General features: G+C 39.5%; 1 protein-coding gene across 1 annotated transcript in view; it reads left to right on the top strand.

Annotated features, from left to right (window-relative positions):
- Positions 1-15,257, top strand: part of MEGF10 (multiple EGF like domains 10) — a 165,156-nt gene that overhangs the window by 16,573 nt on the left and 133,326 nt on the right. The gene's annotated exons all lie outside the window — the stretch shown is intronic.

Here is a 15,257-nt window from a genome sequence, read left to right as displayed (position 1 = left end):
TCTGCCTGATACATTACCTCCCTTCACCACAGTGACATTCCCTTCCTCCAGTGGAGGATGTATTGTGGTGGAATCTGGCAAGCTGGCATCCATTAGGCCCTTCATGTTTTCAAGAGGCATGCTAAAACCCAAGTGAGTTTTGTGTCAGGCAGTACAGATTATTAGCCCAGTGCTACTTAAGATAGATTGCTGGCCTATTTTAATTTTTAAAATTAGTACTGTATATGTATGTCTATCCATTTAAAACTGAATTTCAGTGGTATTAAAAACTCAATTTCAAAAATTGGATACCCATCAAACTGTCCAGCTGATCAGTATGGTATATGGCTGGTTTCTGCTGTAAGTTAATAGAGCAAAACATGATCCCAGAAAGAAGTGTGAATTTGATGAGTTCATCATATAGCACAGGTTAATATTATTTTAAATTGTGTTTTTATTAATCTGACCATAAAAATAGAAAATGGTTTTGCATCTCTTTTCTACTTTGCATCATTTAGTTAAATATTATTAATTGTTTACATTTGTAGTCTACACACTATTTAACAAAAGAGTTTCTCAGAGCATATATATATATATATATATATATATATATATATATGATGCTAATTATAGATGTGAAACCATAAACAATAACAAACTATCCTTTCCCCTGTTTATTTTTAAATCTAAAATAAATGGGAATTTGGGGAAAATATGAAATATATACAGTACTTATTTTCATGCCAAAACTTGGGCATCCAGGCTCAGAACAGAGTCCAGGAATACATTTGATCTGCCAACCTGAGATCTCAGTGGGAGTGTAATCCTATCCAGCGAATTCCTGTTCCCAGATCTGCCTTTTGATTGACCAGGAGCATCTCTATCTTGTTCTGAATGAAGTTTAAATTTATTTGTGTTATTCTCATCCATTACTGACAGCTGACACTAGTTTACTAACTCCATGTTTCCTTAGAGTTAAATGGGAAGGAGAGAGAGAGTTTGGTGTCATCAAATTCTCAAACCTCGGATAATCTCTCCAAGTAGTTTCACCTATGTGTTGAATAGCAAGGGGTGGGGGAATCAAACCTAAAAGGACCCCACAGGCCAGGGGGTTGAGCATGAATTATTCAAGCACCACCTTTTGTATTCCTACCAAGCAGTGGTGTTTCAAGCTCGGGTGTCCCCCGGTGCCGGAGGGGTGTGTGTGTTATGGAGGTAGGGCCAAAAGGGCAGCCTCTGCCTAAGCCTTCCAAATTCATGAAGGATTTGCAGGGTAGCCTCTCTCCTCCCTTCCCCCATACCACCAAGTTCCCCAAGGACTTGGAGGGCTCAGATGTAAATTGTACTGAACCCCATGAACTTATTCCCTAATAGGTATGTTTTGAATTCATTGCGGCCCTAATTTATATTTATGTCTCCTTCACTCATATGTATTTATTTTATTTATATCCTGGCTTTTTCCTTGTGCAGGATCCATGGCATCTGTTTTGATGTCATTATTAATTAAATATTCCAGACTTAACTAAAGCAAGCATACGATCCTCATACGCTGTATTGTTATGGTTTGCAGCTAGAAAGGGAACTATCTAACATTATAGCTCTATAGAAATTACAAAATGTGGTGAAACACATCAGTAGTGACTGAGGTTGTTCCATGTAATTCTGTCAATCTCTGAAAACATTGACTACTATAAATCCTTCAACTAGTGGTGTCATAATGATTGGTGCAACTCAGTACAGAAACTCATGGTGTTCCTCCCTTCTTCTTCCCTCACACAATGTGAGCGAGGCCTCTGTTTTCTCTTTTGAGCCTCTTTCACCCCACGTCTTGGAGGCTTTGTGGTTGAAGAAAGGAGAGGTGTCACTCACTCATGGTGTGAGCGAAGCCTTTGCTTTCTCCACCCTTAAGCCTCACTCCATGCCTTAGATGCTCAGTGTATGCCAAAAGGCAGACTAAAGTCTGGGGAGCAGTGCTGTTCCCCTACTTAGGGTGTCACCCAGTGTAGCATGCACTCCCTGCACCCCCTAGTGGCACCTCTGCTTTATTTAGTTTTTTTTTAATTAAAGATTTTCAAACAATGCTAAACAATAGGGTTAACAAAAGAAAAATAAAGCATTATTATGGAAACAGTACACATATTGATAAATAAACAACAAGGCATCTAAAGTTATTGTGTTGTTGTGATTATTGGGATATCTGTCAAGACATCTTTCCAAAATCCCAACTGCTGCAATGGAAGTTTTATACATTGTGAGTTGTTATTGTTGTATTCAAATAAGGGGAACAATTTCTTGTGAAACAACAATTGATTCCAACATCCCTCTGATTGTCTGCCATTGTCAGCAAGCTTTCCCATCAGCTGTGTATCCCATAGCTTCCTCCACCAATTTTCTAAAGTAAAATCACCTGTCTTCCAGTTCCTGGCAATTTCCAGTCTGGCAAGAGCTGTGAAAAAGGCAATAAGTTCTTTGCGTTTCAGTGGCTTACATATGATGCAACTTACATATGATGCAGGAAGCTTGAATCCATTAAGTGAATGAAAGTTCACAGTGCAAGAGTGTACCTCTTTCAACATCTGATTTTTCCTGCATGTTCATATTTGGATGTCATAAAGCTGGACATTTTTGCTGTAGTACACATTTCATTCTCAATGTACTGAATTGGTCAAAAATTTCTGTACACACCAGCAAAGCTATTCCCACAGCAGAAAGATGATTATGTTGCTAATCAAATAGGTGCTATTCTTAGTTAAGTACCTGTAATATTAGAAATCTGTTCAGTATTCAAATTGAATAAATCAAAACACTGATTCCACAAAGATTACTTTTATTATTTTTTTTACCCCTCATTAAATTCTTAACACATTGCCTGATAATATATAGGCCAAATCATCATATTTTTTTTTTTTGGGGGGGGGGACTGTTTTTCACAGTGATTAAAAGAGAACCTTTAGACAGTGCTCTGTGTGTGCAAGATACGGAAACCCTTCTGAAGAGAATGTCAGATGGCAGAATCTACCACTGTCACAGAGGTTTGTTGTATAAAAGCACTGTTTAGCCTGCTTAAAAAACATAGAGCTTTATTGCTACTTTAATCCATGCCACATGCAGATGACCTGAGCAAACCCTATGGGAAGACAGAAGCCTTGTTGTGTGGATGTGGAACAGTTGCTCAAAATCTGATGCACCAGCTGTGGCTTGACTAGTTTGGAAGTCAAGGGAAACTTGATCTTTTAATCTTTTTTTCACCAGACAGATACTGTAAATAACAACTGTTTCTGAAGAGTACCTGTCAGTTAGACTGAATACAAAGTTTGAATAGAGATCTGGATTTGTCTATATGCAGTCTGTGGGTGTTTAGAAAGATAGATAGAAAAGGAGCATGAAAAGGAAAAGCAGTTCTTTTTCCAGTGCGTTTTTTAAAAAAATTCAACCATTTTATTTGTCTGCACCAATACATGAATATTGGGAAACAATCCAGAAAATTAAGCAATTGAAATGAGCAGAATCTTCTCGTGTAATTATATTATTAATTTTTTTTTTAAAATTAACACAACATTTTCATAATAGAAAACAACATATGGGTAAATTATCAACAGCCCCCCCCCCCCCAATACTAACCTAATCAGTTAACCACAAACTACTACTAAAATGAGAGGGTGGTGTAGTGGTTTGAGCACTGGAGTGCAACTCAGGAGACTAGGGTTCAAATCCCTTCTTGGCCATAGAAACCCACTGGGTGACCATAGGCAAGTCACACTCTTTCAGCCTTAGAAGGAGGTGAAGGCAAACCTTCCTTGAACAAATCTTGTCTAGAAAACGCTGTGATAGTTTAAATTGGGGTTCCCATAAGAGAGAAATGACTTGAAGGCACACAACAACAACAACACAACAACAACAAACCTCTGTGTTATTTATTTTATTCTTTGAGCTTTAGATTTCTTTGAATGTTGTCTAACTTTAGTGAAATGTCTGTTATATTGATATTTAATGCTGCAGGATTTTTACAAGTTTTACCGAAACCTCCTCTAAACAAATCTTGCCAAGAAAACTCCTTGATAGGATCACCTTAGGGTTGCCATAAGTGGAAAATGACTTGAAGGCACACAACAACACAACTACTACTAAAACACTAATTAACATAGACAAAGGGGATACATATGACTCCTAATTTACCAGTTTATGGTTATAATTGATCAATAGTTCTATTTCTTCCAAGTCAAATATAAAGCATTTCAGATGTATTATTAAAGTAACTACTAAAAAGAAAGATACATCTGTTTGTTACTTATACCTAATATTTCTAAAATCATAGAACTAGTATTTATCCCCATTTCTTACTGATACTCTTAATTGATAAAGCTAAGATGGTCATGTTGAAAAATATGGGAAAAGAAGATCAGATATCTTCAATTGGGAAAACTGGGTTTAGAAATGAGAAAATAGTTAAATATTTAGATATTACTATCTCGACCAGTAACTCAAAATGATTTCATAACTATGTCAAAATCTGGAATCATATTAAGCCAGATTTACAAAGCTGGAATACATTAACATTGCCATTATTGCCATTTAAACAATGGCAGAAATATATTTCACAGTTTATCTTAAACTTAGGCCCTAAACAGACTGGCACTTTGTGTCGGCCTGGAACTGAAAGTAGGGCTCGGTAGGGCTGAATGTCCACATGCGCCCAGCCCTACTTTCGCCACCGGTGCTCCATGTTGGCACACGCCCATCCACATCGCATGCGCCATGATGATGCATGGGTGTCGGAACACCCAAACAACATCATCATGGTGCACAAGCACCGTAATGGCGCCCCTTCCAAGAAGCTGCTTTTGGCAGTTTCTTTTTGCTCCCGAGAGGGAGTGGATCGTTGCTGCAGCAATGATCTGGAGCAAAAAGGGGTGGCTGCAGGCTGCCTATCTGTCGAGCCCCTTTGTTAGATTTTAAATTTTACAAGATGAAAAACAAAGGAGGAGTCTGGGATTTCTCCATTTAAAACTCTATTTTTCTGCCAATTGTTGAATTTGGCTGAAATATTGGATATCTGAAAAATAAGAAACTATTGCAATTGGAAGGATTATAAAATTGGAAGGATTTGAGTTGTTTGGCATGGTTTTTATGGCATAAGATCAAAGTGAATGTGGATTTTAATAAACATTTTTGGGCTATACAGATGGTCCCTTCCCTTGCTGGATTGCCCTTGCTGTGGCAACCATACACTATGGCCCCAATCTGGCCTTTCCACAGTGCAAAAAGCTGTGTCTTCGGTGCAGCGCTTACATGCGCAGTGTCGAGGAAGCAGTGAAAAGGTGCCATAGCAGCAGCTAGAGTGCCCTTTCTGCAGTGCAAAAAGGACCACATTTAGCTGCCGCTGTGGCACATTTTCGCTGCTACCTCAGCACAGCACAGGTAAGCGATGCACCGAAGACATGGCATGACGCCACCTGCCATCTGGTTTGGTGGTCAGTGTGGAATTGGTACCCGGGTGGCTGGCATGTGGACATCACACCCCCACTCCGCCCCGAGGTCAGCTCTTTATGCTGATCTATTGAGGCCCTTTGTTAGAAGAGCATTGATTAGAATATGGAATAAATATAAAGTAAGATTATGGCTTTAATTGAATGGACCTCCCCCCATTCCCTCTAAGGAGAGACTGGATGATACATGGCCCAAATCCAATGTCTGACATCATGTCTGCACCAGAATGAGGCTATACGCCCCTTAAAATGAATTGTAAAAAGGTATCTGTTCCAGCACAGGGCGACTATTTCAAACACATCCCACTGAGCCACCTAGTGTGTCTTCAGCTGCTGCCACTCAGACCTCAGAGCAAAGTGACCTGCAGCAATAGTGGATGCACTGGGTGGCTCAGCAAGACAGATTTCAAACAGCTGGCTGGCATCAGAACAGAGGCCAGGTAATAGTGAGGTCGGGGTAGCTCTGAGCGCAGGATACTCTGGGCTGTCCCTGGAGCATCCTGCCCAGTGCTGACAAGGCCTATGGAGTTTATCACACACCTTCAGTTCTGCTCTGCTCCCGTTGCCCCAGCGTCATCGATCTGTGATGGGAGCCTCCTGATGGGAACGCAGATGGCGCTATTAAATGGGAACACTTCCGTTTTCGTCATGGAAGTGTTCTCGTAAGTGTTTAAAAAGGAGCCCTTTTTATTAACAGATCAAATCGATGATGCTGGGGTGACGGGGGCAGAGTGGAACTGAAGGTGTGTGATAAACTCCTATGTTCCAAAATGCCATTATGGGTTTCGCCTCATGAAGCTCTTCTTGTAAGAGAGAAAAAAACCTAAAATATAATTTGCTTGCATATCAAGATATTCTAAAATGGAAAGATGGTCAGTATACTGTAGAATGAAAACATTGGAAGATGTGGAGTTAGAAGGTTATGATATTCAATAGTATTTTTACAGACAACTGTTTAAGAGGTTTAAAATAGTTAAGAGATTATATGGTTGAGAAATGGCAAAATCAGAGTTGGAATTACAATTGTCAATTGATAATCAAGTAATTACTAAACTGTATAAGTCACTTTTGAAGGTGGAACTAGAAGAGCAGGTCAAACATGCAGTTGGAACAATGGGAAAAGATGTGGAAGATTTTAAAATTAAGTCTATATTATGATCTTAAAGAAGGTTTCTATAAGATGATGTACCAATGATATTGGTGCCAGAAAGCATTTCTAAGACGTATAAAGGTTATACCAATTTATGCTGGAAATGTAATAAAAAGAAGGGACATTTTATCATGTGTGAGGGACATGTGATAAGGCTAAAAGGTAATGGATTCATAAACATCTCATGGTGGAAGATATTTTAAAATTTACATTTCAGTTAAAAGCAGAACTTTTCTACTTGGTGTACTGGAATAGCAGATGGAGAAGGAATGTGAAAGAATCATACAGTATATGATAACAGCATCTAAATTGTTGTATGCACAAAAATGGAAGGCTATGGCTGTGCCCACACAAGATTGGTTTTTAAAACTGAGTGATTTGGTGGAGATGTATAAATTAACAAACTTAGGCTCTGACTGCATGGGCCAGGATATTCTGAGGGCAGTCCAGAGTACACTGTACTTACCTCATAACTGCTTCAACCTCCCTCTGCTGCCTGGTCCTCTGTTTCTGTTCCATGGTGGCTGTCTTCATGAGTGTTACGCTGACCACCTGACATATCTGCTGCTGCCACGGGTTGCTCACTTCTGAGCCCAGCGATGATCACATGGCAAGTGATCCATGGTGGCATTGGATGTGCTGGGCATCTCAGTGGGATACCTGTGCAGACAGCCACTGGAAACAGAAGGCTCTAGATATTCCTATAAGATCTGGAGTATAGTTAAGTTTTTGAAAACTGCTTGAAGAGTGTTACACTTTGGTTCTGGTGTGTGGAACATGCTGGATATCACCCAGACTACTTGCACCAGAACAGAGGTTTGGGATGTGTGTAATCTGAACAGGATGACACCAGAACCAGGGTGGGGAGGGGGAAACAGGCCTTTTGGTCCATACAGACAGAGCCTTAGTTAAGAATAAGACAGTGGACTTTTTAAAAGAAGGGTGGAATTCAGCCATGTAATTATATTCTGAAGTTATATTCTCTGTTTTCCATCCTATATTTTAAACGTTATGGACTTTAAAGTAGCAAGGAACATTACTAATGGTTTCTAAAAGTAATAAATTAGGTTAATCAGCAACAAAAGCTTACCCAGCTATCAGGGCATGAAAGTCTTTTGAGACAGAATCCACACATAATAGCTCAGTGGCTTTTAAATGACTGGCAGTGGATGTTGTGAAGAAAGAACCATTAATACTAATTGGCATATACTGTAAAGTCTATGTATTATGCCCCTCCTCTTTTGTCACAGGGTTTGACTTACTGTCTAGTCAATCACTGGTGCAGTACACACCGCCTCTTTGGAGTGGCCTGGACCCGCCCCTTTTCACTCTGGATTGGGGCCAGGGCAGCTTCACCGGCAGCCCTGCACCCCCAATCCGGAGTGTTTTGGGGCCATGGAGAAGCGGCAAAATGCAGAAAAGGGGTGTCCTTGAAGCTTCATGCCCCCGGACACCCCAATAATCAGAGCCATGGGAGAAAGGGGCTACCCAGCCCCATTCTCCTTGGCATTGTTCCTGCGGCCGTTTGGTTGCCGCAGGAATGATATGTGTGGCGAAAAGGAGCTCTGTTTTGGAGCCTCTTCTTGCATTGTAGTCAGGCCGCCACAAGCGGCCTGGGGCGGTGCAGAGACACCACGCATGCGCTGTGCTGTTTGGACGTGGTGCGTGCATGACGTCCTCGTCATGCGCCCCGTGTGGAGGGCACCACATAATGACGGTGCTGTCCACATGAATTAGGGTTAGGGAGTGTATGGTTGCTGCGCGCTCCCTAATCCTAGAATTGGCACTGGTACACCACTAAATTGCGGTCTGTCCCATGCCAATATTTTGTAACATGTTACTATTAAGCTGTGGAACCATCTCTCTCCCTCTCTCTGAATTTTTACTGTGTGGTGTGTACATATGGAATGGGCATTTAGATGTCTTCAAAATATGCATTACTGCATGCAATATATAGATGCTTCTAACTCCACCCACATGGTGGCCTTTGATGCTGGTCTGTACAGCCTCTCTGTCTCCTTCTTTGGACGTTTTCAAACAAAGGCTGGATGGCCAGCTGTCTGGTATGCTTTGATTGAGAATTCCTGTATGGCAGGGGGTTGGACTGGATGGCCCTTGTGGTCTTTTCCAGCTCTATTATTCTATGATTTGTTTGTTATTCTCAAACATCTTTGCCTGATGCAGAAACTTGTGGTTTCAAAAATGTGCATAGATCTTTTTGTGTATTTTTATTTGGTCTAATAAAAATACTACTATAAGATAGACTTTGGGGTTTGATTATTTTTCCTCCTTATGTTCATAAAAATACAGCCATTCATTTGACTTCAGATTACTGCCCACAGTGAGGAATTTGCTTCTACATTTACTTTCAGAAGATTTCAGATAACCTGAAACTAGAGTCAATTAACATATTTTAATAGGAGAAATTATCTTGGAAAAATATTAATTACAGCTAAAAGTGTCTTTGATTGTTAGAGTTTCTAAGGCAGTGCCTTTGTTAGCTGTCCTTAATGATGCTGCAGGCTGACTGTGAAGCAGATTTTGTACCACATTAAAGGAAATGAATCTGAAGGTTTAATGACATGGGACATCTTTTTATTTTTATTTTTTTTAAAGTATTAAGATATACTGCAATGTTATGAATAGCATTACAGAATTTTGATATCAAACTGGTATCAAAGTGTTTCTAAGCATAATATATACAGTTTTTTAAACCAGTAAGCAAGCATATATAGATTATTTATTATTTCCAATACCTAATATTGTTGTCTGTTTTTCTAGTAATGCAATTCATTCATTGGCTTGTTCTGTGCCTTAGAAATAGGTCTGAATTTATTTCTAATGTATAGCCAGTTGTAAAAAAGCAAAACATAAACAAATGGTTAACCTACATTGTCCTCAAAATCCTTACTTACATAAGATAATGACAAATTGGTTCAGATTTACTGGTTATTAGTAATAGCAATAGCAAGTACATTTCTATACCACTTATTAGTGAACTTGTATTCTCTAAGCGGTTTACAATGTGTGAGCCAATTGCCCTCAACAAGCTGGATACTCATTTTGCCAACCTACGAAGGGATGGAAGGCTGAGAGGACCCTGGAGCCCTCATCTAGGATCAAACGTACAGTTTTGTGGCTGCAGTACCAGCATTTAACCACTGCACCATCAGTATTCCTTATTGTAACTGTTGTAGTCATACAAATGTAAGAGTTAGGAAATAAACAAGTAAAGCAAATACATTAAAACAAATATTGAAAATACATTCTTTTCAACAGTTGGGATGATAAAGGGATGCCAAGGAATGTCTTCACAAAGACCACAGGACTGATGCACTAAGAAATCAAAAGCAGAGTAGAAAAATAGGAAGGTGTTTTCCAGATGTGTAAAGAAATGAGTTCGGCAGGCAGAAGTTACAGCGATGATGCCATTCTCCTGTTCTCTGTATGCTCATTGAATACATAAAGAATCTCTAACCATCAGAACTTAGAAATGCTCCCAAGTCTTCAGGATTTTATGAAAGAAGCAGATGGTGACAACGAGAATCAGTAGGACACCCTTTCTTGGAAAACAGCATGTTTTCAAAATTCATGCTTTTTTTTTTAGCTTCTCAGATATCAGTATTTTATTTCTGTTCCTTTGTTGTTATGCCTCCTTGATCACCTGGCCTAAATACTATGAAGGCAATGCCTGAAATAAAACCAAGAAGTGAAATGTTAAAAAAGAATAAAAGGTGACAGATCACTACAGGCAATAAGAGCAGCAGGTCTATATCAGGGGTAGGCCACACTGACAGGAATCCAGTGGTTCCATGCTTTGTGTGAGCAGTAAAACTATCCTGAAATAGTTTTTTATGGTGTCTGAATCTGGAATCCTTGAATCATAGAATACTAGAGTTGGAAGAGACCACAAGGGCCATCCAGTGCCATGCAGGAAATCTCAAAGCATCCCCGATAGCTGGCCATCCAGCCTCTGCTTAAAGACCTCCAAGGAGGGAGACTCCACCACTCTTTGAGGGAGTGTGTTCCACTGTCCAACAGCCCTTACTGTCAAGAAGTTCCTCCTAATGTTGAAGTGGAATCTCTTTTCCTGTAGCTTGCATCTATTGCTCCGGGTCCTAGTTTCTGGAGCAGCAGAAAACAAGCATGCTCCCTCCTCAATATGACATCCCTTCAAATATTTAAACAGGACTATCATATCACCTCTTAACCTTCTCTTCTCCAGGCTAAACATCCCCAGCTCCCTAAGTCGTTCCTCATAGGACATGGTTTCCAGACCCTTCACCATTTTAGTTGCCCTCCTTTGGATACGCTCCAGTTTCTCAATGTCCTTTTTGAATTGTGGTGCCCAGAACTGGATAAAGTATTCCAGGTGGGGCCTGACCAAAGCAGAATACAGTGGCACTATTACTTCCCTTGATCTATACACTATACTTTTATTGATGCAACCTAAAATTGCATTGGCCTTTTTAGCTGCCACATTGCACTGCTGACTCATGTTCAACTTGTGGACTACTTGGACTCATAGATCTCTTTCACACATGGTTTCATTCAGCCAGGTGTCCCCCATCCTATATCTGTGCATTTCATTTTTCCACCCTAAGTGCAGTACTTTACAATTCTCTGTGTTTAAATTCATTTTGTTAGCTTTGGCCCAGCTCATTTTGAATTTTGATCCTGTCCTCTGGGGTATTTGCTACTCCTCCTGTAAAATTAATTTGGTGTCATCTGCAAATTTGATAATTATGCCCCCAATTTTGTCCTCCAAGTCATTGATAAAGATGTTGAATAGCACTGGGCCCAGGACAGAGCCCTGTGGGACCCCACTGGTCACTTCTCTCCAGGATGAAAAGGAGCCATTTTTGAGCACCCTTTGGGTTCCGCCGGTCAACCAGTTACAAATCCATGTAGCAGTTGCCTTGTCTAGCCCATATTTTACAAGCTTGTTTGCAAGAATGTCATGGGGAACTTTGTCAAAGGCCCTACTGAAATCAAGATATACTATATCCACAGTATTCCCTTCATCTACCAAGCTGGTAATTTATATATATATATATATATATATATATATATATATATGAGAGAGATTAGATTTGTCTGGCAAGACTTGTTTCTCTGAAACCCATGTTGACTTTTTGTGATAATGGAATTGCCTTCTAGATGTTCACAGACTCTTTGTTTAATGATCTGCTTCAAAATCTTTCCTGGTATTGATGTCAGACTAACTGGATGATGATTGTTTGGATCCTCTTTCCCCCCCTTTTTGAAGATGGGGACAACGTTTGCCCTCCTCCAGTCTGCTGGGACTTCTCCTGTTCCCCAGGAGTTCTCAAAGATTATTGCCAATGGCTCCGATATTACATTTGCCAGTTCCTTTCATACTCTTGGAAGTAGTTTATTCCTGGTTTATTGCTTCCAAACAAACCAGCACTCAAAGCAAATAACAAAACAAGCTTGTTTAAACATCCTTGGTTCTTTGGGAGAAACAAAACATGATCCCAGGTTTGGATCTCATAACAAACTATCCTTTTCATATTAATTTTACCTGCCTTTTGCATAGGGAACAGTGAAGCAGCAGTGACGGGCTGCATACATCATCATGCTGCTTTTTCATGGTCAACTAGGAGAAACCAGAAATTCTTGAAGAAAGATAGCAGGGAGTTGAGTCAGCTTAGCCTCTGAGAATCCAATAGCTTGGGAGCTAAGAAAGTCCTGTTTTTCATGTCTACACCCAGGTCATGTCCTTGGGTATTTATTTATTTAAATATTTATATGGTGGCCTACATCACAGGATCTTATGATGGTATGCACATTTAGAACAATTTAAAACAATGAGGAATAATTTAAATTTCCTGGAACCAGGGTGGTGTAGTGGTTTTAGCATTGGATTATGGCTCTGGAGACTAGGTTTTGATTTCCTGTTTGGCCATGGAAGCCCACTGCATGACCTTGAATGAGTCACATACTCTTAGCCCCCGAAAACCCCATGATAGGTTTGCTTTAGGGTTTCTGTAAGTTGGAACGAACTTGAAGGCACACAAAAAGAAGAAGTACATTAAACAATATAAAATAAGTTAAAACATTGTAAATCCTTGAAGATGTACATTGGGCCTTTGGTATCCACTAGGGTTTGGTTCCAGGATCCCCTGTGGATACCAAAAGCTGTGGGTCCTAAAGCCCCATTAAATACAATAGCATATTAAAATGGTATCCCATATATAAAATGGCAAAATCAAGGTTTGCTTTCTGAAATTTATATATTTTTTAATATTTTCAAGCTGTGGATGGTTGAATCTGTGGATAAAAAAACCTGTGGTAATGGAGAGCCGACTGTGCTGAAAGCTGCGCTGGGAGAAGGGGCAGCGCGTCCCATAGGAAATAATGGGGCTCGAACATAGGCGGAATTCGTTTTATGTGGGGGAGTCTGGAATGGATCCCCCGCGTAAAGAAAGGGCAGACTATATGCCTTTCCTCCTTAGTGATCTAAGGTCCTTAGTAAAATTCCTAGGACAGGAATATGGGATAGAATATAGCAGTACACTATGTCAAATGAATTACTAATTTATTTAATATTTAGGTTATTTTTATTTATATGTCATGGGTCAATTTATACGTTATGACATAGAACATGAAAATATATTCATATACTAGCAAGATGTCTGTTCCTGTGATGAAACGTGTGGAAATTATTTTTTAATCTGATGTTAACATTGATTGCATTTCATACTCTTTATCTATTAACACTGAAAGCACAATCAATAAAAGCAATCAACTGAATTCATAGCCACAAGTTAACATGAGACTAATCAAGGCCGACAAGATTGGATTAGATACATGTTTTGATAAGATCAGCATTGGTTGCTTTAATTAATGTTTTGTTTGTATCTCTGCAAGAAAGAACACTGTTATGTCCAAACCCACTTACTGTTGGTATATATTCGTCACTTTTTGCCTTAAGAACTTATTTCTTGTGTAGATAATGTATACTGTAAATAGCAATTTTCAGATGCTTGGTATTTGTGAGGTGAGGTCTTTCCTTTTGGTTGCTGATGCATGTCTTGGCCATACTTTCCAAACGGAGACCAGACCATGTTGAATCATTTTTTTGAGTGTGGATTCTGGACCTTCTCCTGAGTGATGAAAATGCTAATTGACTAGGATTTCTGTTCCTGTGGATGAAACATTGTAGCGGTGAGTATATATCTCCACATTCACATTGAGAGGACATGACTAACCTGTGTGCTGTCATTGAGGGAGTAGATCTCATCCGCTACATCTTTTCATGAGTTGAGTGCCAGCAGACCCTAAATGGCTGAGTAGGACTTGAAATATACTTGTGATATAAAAGTGTTTTAAAGTTAACTGATTTTATCCTACATCCTTAGGTGTATGAGAGCATATGAGAAACCAACAATATATTTTCACTCAGTAATGAGGTGACATGTAGTGATTATGAAAAAATATTCCCTCCCCCAACATTATTGGTTTTGTAAGCTAACTTAGTGCCATTGATTTGGTGGTCTTTTATGTGAACAGAATAATCATCTTACTAAATGGAGGAACATGTAAAAGTATACTGCTTTTACAGCTGTCATGTAATGTGCAGCTGTTTAGATGATAGTTGGGCTCCAAGAATAATAGAAATACACTTCCATTTATTAAATACTTCAACATACCTCTGGGATTTCAACTTCTTCATAGTGTTTTTGGGAAAAGAACACCACTTCTGCCAAAAAACAGTTTGTTCTATGATTATTGCTGATAAGAAGAAAATTAGTATGGTAGAAAGGTGTATAACTGTATTTGATTGAAAAAGATAGAATAGATGTGAATGCAAAGAATTGCTAATACAGTTGGTAATAAAAACTTTGCAAAGGACAAGACTTTGGCAATCTGAAAGATAGATCAGCTAAATCATATATAATTGTCCTGGGCTTCCTTTCATCATGGAAACATTCTCTGTAGTGTGTTTTACTATTTAAGAATAGTCATGTAAAAGTTAATTATGACTTTCCCTGGGTGATATTGATTTTAAAAAGTAAAGGTATTCCCGTTGACAAGGTTGTCAAGTTGTGTCTGACCATAGGGGGCGGTGCTCATCTCTGTTCTTAAGCCAAAGAGCCAGAGTTATCAGAGACTATTCTGTGATCATGTGGCCAGCATGATTGCACAGAACACTGTTTACCTTCCCACCGGAGTGGTACCTATTTATGTATTTGCATTTGCATGCTATTGAACTGCTAGGTTGGCAGAAGCTGGGACTAGTGATGGGAGCTCATCCCATCATGCAGCACCCGAGCCTTGAACTGCCAACCTGCTGATCTTGCAGTCAACAGAGTCAGCGTCTTAACCACTTGAACCACCGCATCCCAATCGATTGATTTTACTGGTGACTAAAGCATCAGAGAGTCTTGTGGCACCATAAAGACTAATAGATGTTATTATGGCATAAACATTTATGGACTGTAGTTCACTCATATATAGAGTTTTAGTCCTTATCACAATATGCTGTTACACCATCATGGCAGTGGTTTGGTTCCCCTTTTGTCTCAGCCTTATCACATGATGTCATGATCCTTCTGGTGCTGTTGTGCTGTACAGTTGCTGAAAATGTAATTTTTTTCTTGCTAGAAATAATCTAT

Source organism: Sceloporus occidentalis, unplaced genomic scaffold (genome assembly GCF_023333645.1).
Source record: "Sceloporus occidentalis isolate IW3139 unplaced genomic scaffold, rSceOcc1.0.p SCAF_1, whole genome shotgun sequence".
NCBI classification, from domain to species: domain Eukaryota; kingdom Metazoa; phylum Chordata; class Lepidosauria; order Squamata; family Phrynosomatidae; genus Sceloporus; species Sceloporus occidentalis.
Note: the sequence above shows the minus strand (reverse complement) of the source record. Positions and strands in the feature narration are given on the sequence as shown.